The sequence below is a fragment of the Rhinolophus sinicus genome, chromosome X (genome assembly GCF_036562045.2).
Source record: "Rhinolophus sinicus isolate RSC01 chromosome X, ASM3656204v1, whole genome shotgun sequence".
NCBI classification, from domain to species: Eukaryota; Metazoa; Chordata; class Mammalia; order Chiroptera; family Rhinolophidae; genus Rhinolophus; species Rhinolophus sinicus.
In genome coordinates, this window is record NC_133768.1 from 23,767,818 (window position 1) to 23,773,542 (window position 5,725).

The window sequence follows — 5,725 nt, forward strand, 5'->3', positions numbered from 1 at the left end:
AGGACTGTACAAGTATGTGAATCCATGTCCATATTTCTATAGGTTTCATCTTCTTTTGATGGAGGAGAGCAGTATTATGGGTTAAAAGATTTATTGGAGTTCAAATTTTTAGTAAACAACAAGTTTATTTAGCCATTGTTTTTGTTCTCCGTATTATCTTCCAAGAGTAAGATACTCTTTGATTTTTTTTCCTTTCTCAGATGGAATAGAAAAATGATATGTGTGTATGAGTCTGTCTGTGTGTGTGTGTGTGTGTGTGTGTGTGTGTGTGTGTGTGTGTGTGTGCCACTGATTCAATTATCACCCTCAGCATTTTTGACTTCTCGGTTTATTCTGAACCTTCATATTCACACCCTGTCAGACTCTCAGGTATTAAGCTTACATGAATGCAACTATTTCTTTTCTACAAAAGGTGGGGTAAATTGATGTTTTCTTTCATAGATTATCGTCCCTTGGAAAGCCAAACAAGATACATTTCTTTCTCTGGTGGTGACTGAGTTGTATGAACACTCATTAAGAGGTTATGCAATCTTTACTTACAATGGAACCATACTTCTCTATTCATTTTTATTGCTATATGATATAGAGGCAATAACACTAGACTCATTTCCATAATTTCTAAGTGTATGCTACCAGTTCCATCAACTACCCATTAGCTATGTGGTTGTGTTTATACTTACAACATTCACAACCGCATTTTTCTCATTCTTAAAATAGGAATAATATCTTTCACCCCATCTCACAAGGCTTTTGCACATTTGTTGTTATTGCTAAATCTTTGACTTTAAATAATCCCTTAATGTTTCCATTTATGAAATAGAAATGTTGTTCTCTCATTGAGTCAGAGGTTTCCTTAGACTAAGTTAATACATAGTATGGCAAAGACTATGTAGTTCAATATAAGTTCCCTGAAGCTCCTGTCAATGTAGACATTCCCATAGGAAATGTTTTCTTTGGTGACTGTGGAGGGAAGTCAGCATCGTGGCATTGAGGTTGTGGAAGAGGGTCAAGGAAATGCTTGTGGCTGAATTCCTGAGCAGACAAAATTGCCAAATCCATGGAGACCTCCTTTCATAGATTCACTTGAATGTAAAGGAGACTGGTTGTTTTTTGTTTTGATTTTGGTGTTTTTTTCAGTGTGGTTTTTTTTATGTCAAATGTGTAATGTGTCGATGTTGTAACAAGGTTTGAGGGAGGCACATCTCACACAAAAGCGTGACAACCCAATCATCACACTTATTAACTACGAAAGGATCTGTTTTTTTTTAAATCAGTCTAATGACATTCAACCTCATCAGCCAGTTTGTTGAGTCACGTTCTAATGATAACAGCATTGCCTAATAGCGATCATCTCCTGGTTGATCAGAGCAATGAGAAGATTAGAGGGAGTATATCCTCTAAGTAAAATAGTCTGAACTCTTGGATTGGCTAGATTTTTATGTCATTTTATATTTTCATAGTATTTTAGAAAGACATATGTCCAAGAAAGAAATATTAGAATAGATTTTATCTATTTAAGGACAATATATATGGTCCTTGTAAGAGTTAAAGAGTGATGTACATTCCAGATGAATCACCAATGGCTTGTTTTGCTGTAGTAATGGTATTAGTTGTTTAGACCGCTGAAATGAGAGGATCAGCTGGGCTGTCACAGGCCTGCTTTCTCCAGGCAAGAGGACTCACCTATGTAAGAGGGATCATTTAGGACTGTGTTGTTAACCACTTCCTAGGTCTGTAATTGGTTCCCCTGTTAGTTTGTGTTACATGTTTTGTGTAGTGAGCCTGAAATTCACTGTAAAATAAGAAAAAGTTTAGAAGAGGAGAGAGAACAAAGAGGTTGAAGTTTACATTGTTTTAGGAGCACAGTGATTCAATATTCAGCATTTTGTTTGATTTGAATTCTTGTAAAATATGTTTCAGTAAGTCAAAGTGGAAATAGCTTATAGCTGAATTTGAAAAAAAAAGGACGTTTTGTTTTTTTACATGCTCATCCATCATGTAGTCTATTTTATTGATAATCAAATATCTCTTGGTGATGAAGGCAATATCTAATTTAAAAGAAAAATAAACATCATCAGCAGCATATAGTGTAAACTCACTCTAAATTGCTACCAATAAGCAATTAAACATGACCTCCAGCTTGGATTCTTTATATCCAATGCCCTTTAGTTTCTTTGGTACATCCTGCACAGTTTAAAACCTTTCAATCTCATTACTGAGATGTTGAGAGGATTTCACTCTATCTTGAAGGAAAACCAAATGTAAGGCAGAAGGTTGAAATACAAACTGATAGTAAAAAGGCCTTAAACTCTTGCCAATGTCATATTTCTGTTTTATCTAGGAGAATCGTTCTCAATGTGGGACGATTTTGTCCCCCAAGGGACGTTGGCAATGTCTGGAGACTCTTGGTTGTCACTACTGGGAGAGGCTACTGCCATCTAGTGGGTATAGACGCCTGGATACCGGTAAACATCCTACAGTGCACAGGACAGTTCCCACCCTTCTGCCTCCCTTCATCCTCTATTCACAACAAAAATTATCTGGACCAGGGGCCAGCCGGTGGCCCAGGCTGTTGGAGCTTCATGCTCCTAACTCTGAAGGCTGCCGGTTCGATTCCCACATGGGCCAGTGGGCTCTCAACCACAAGGTTGCCAGTTCGATTCCTCGAGTCCAGCAAGGGATGGTGGGCAGCACCCCTTGCAACTAAAATTGAACACGGAACCTTGAGCTGAGCTGCCGCTGAGCTCCCGGATGGCTCAGTTGGTTGGAGCGCATCCTCTCAACCACTAGGTTGCTGGCTCTACTCCCGCAAAAGATGGTGGGCAACTAGCAAGGGCAACTGGACCTGGAGCTGAGCTGCACCCTCCACAACTAAGACTGAAAGGACAACTTGACTTGGACAAAAGTCCTGGAAGTATACACTGTTCCCCAATAAACTCCTGTTCCCCTTCCCCAATAAAATAAAATAAAAATTATCTGGACCAAACTGTCAATGGTTTCAAGGTAGAGAAACCCTGACCTAAGAAAGACAATGACATCTGATGAGATCCTAGCATTTTGAGGAATACCGTTCCCTAACATCATCATCAGTCCCTGAACACTAATACATATGTCAAAAATGAAATCACTATGGTTGAGGACATTGCTGCTCTGAGTTCAAATACATAGATATTTCATCTGAATTCAAGGAGTTTTAACTTCATGCATGCCCTCAGCAAATACTCTCTGACGATACAATATAAATTCTGTGAAGAGAAATCCACATTCCCAGATGGGGGAAAAAATGATATTCTTTCCACTAAAAATCTATTTGAATAAAGAGATGATCATCGTCTTAGTTTAAACCATAAGACATTACTGTTTCTGTAGGTCTAAATTGTCACATATCAGCAATATCATATGGTTCAACTGGGTTCTATGTCATCTGTTGTCAAATGATCATGATCTGAAAGAAATTACCATTTGAAAGAGAGATGACAGGATGCTTCCTCAGTGTGCCTCACTTGTATTTCAACCTAGTGCAATAACTGCTGGAATCTGAATACACTTATGGTATCTTAACAATCAGTGTTATACTGTTCAAAATGTATTTTTGCAAGAATGTTTACCAAAATCCTTTAGGTTGGCATAATTTTTTGAAAACTATAGAGATGTTGCTTGGAAATTTTGAGAATATCTGTATCAATCTGGCTTTAGAATAAAAGAAAGTCACTATAAGAATTAAGGAAAAAGAGGTTTAATATAGCAATTAAGTATCAATATAAGAAGTAGGGAGTGAAAGTCTTGAAGAATGTAGCTAAAGGATCAGAGAAAGTCACTATGACATTATTCTGAAGCTTTGGAGTGGGTGAAGAAAATGCCAATCCTGAGGGAGTTAAAGAACCAATTCCATTATTCAGAAGTGTGTATTAGCTTCTAAAAATAAATCCAAAGGATAAAAATTAAAGATAATTTGCAAGACTAAAAAAAAAAAGAAAGAAACTTCCAGTAACACAAAGTTGGAGTTTGCAGAGTGATCTGGAACTAGACGCACACCTCTCTGATTGTCATGATATATTGAGTAATAGTAACTTCCAACTTTCATAAGAGTTCCTTGCATTAGTATACTCTAACCTGGATCTATAGAGTAAAGGTGGTATGAAGGCATAGTTCTAAACCTGAGAGGGGACTGAAAGCAGTGATGCTAAGTTGACCACCACCGATCCAGCACAATGAAAATCTCCTTCTTGATGGATTGCTTGCGTTCATCATTGAGGGTAGGTGAAGATGGGCAGTTAAAATTTTACAAGATATCACAGTGTTATGACTGCATTTCCATAAGGACAAGTGAGGATGTGTAGCTAAAACCTTGATAGAATTCAGTGTTACAACTACCTGATCACAAGGCGATATGAGGATGCACAGCTTAAAAATCTTATGAGTTTTCAGTGTTATAATTGCCTCGTCATAGGAAGTCATCAACAATGAAAATGAATATGGGGAAGATCATTGAGATGATGAAAGGTGCCTTTTGGGAGAAGGGGGAGAAAGAGAAGCTTGAATAACTTATTAACCAAGAAACGGCCTCTCGATATATAGATGATGTATTACAGAATTGTACACCTGAAACCTCTGTACTAACAATTGTCACCCCAATAAACTTTTTTAAAAAATGGAAAAAGAAAAGAGAAAACAAATGGCCTCTCACGAAACTCATATCTGACCATCTCTACCACTACTCCAGTCAAATCCAAATGGTGAGATGATATGTGGACATTTTATTTGCTTTCTCTATGACTGAACTTATTTTCCATATCACAGTATTATTTTATTTTAAGGTAGAAAATAGCATTTTATAGAATGCTGGGTACACAATTATTTCAGGATTAAAAATAGTTAATTCATACAGTTTCCATCTTCTCTCTCTCTACAAGAAGCATCTAACTTGCAAGGGGCCTACGTGCTGTTCTTTCTTCAGAGCAAAATATCTGATGTCTAGTCCTTCTGAATCCATTTTGGTATGCTAAGATATTCTTATTTTTGTTTTGGTATATTAGTCAGGGTAGAATGGCCAGTGTGTATCAAACTCTCAGTGGTGAAGAACCAATTTTTATTATTTGCCATCTGTCACAGACCAATACTCTTGTAAAATACAAAAAGATGAATTACCAGAATAGGGAAATTAAAAAATAAAGCCAAGGACAACAAAATACAAATCTGCATTTGTTTTTTATTAAGTTCAACAGATGTAAAATTTCTCTTTCATTTATATATCACTTCATAAATTATATAAATGTCTCACCACTATGCTGTATACCTGAAACTAATACAAAATAATATTGAGTGTCAACTATAATTTAAACAAATAGTCATGGGGATATATAGTACAGCTAGCGAATATAGTAAATAATATTCTAATAATTATGTGCAGTGTAAGATGGGTTATTGGGGTTATTACTTTGTGAAGTATATAAATATCTAATAACGATGTTGTTTTGTACACCTGAAACTAATATAAATAAATAAATAAAATTTCTCTTTCAAATTGCCATAAAAGTTTCATAAAAACTTTCAATTTTTGTACTTAATTTCATCATATATTAGTATCAAACAGTTTGCAGACCAGAACTTACTAGTGTGGACCACATTTTGACTAACACTAGTTTAAGCTATGCTTCGTTAATAAATAAAACATGAAATCTCAGTGGCTTACAAGAACAAAAATTTGTATTTTGCTTATGTAAAG

At 36.1% G+C, this 5,725-nt stretch overlaps 1 non-coding gene across 1 annotated transcript; it reads right to left on the reverse strand.

Annotated features, from left to right (window-relative positions):
* Positions 1-1,151: 1,151 nt before the first annotated feature.
* Positions 1,152-1,255, reverse strand: LOC141569802 (small nucleolar RNA U13). The gene has a single exon (XR_012493595.1). It is a non-coding gene; the product is annotated as a small nucleolar RNA U13 (small nucleolar RNA).
* Positions 1,256-5,725: the final 4,470 nt, after the last annotated feature.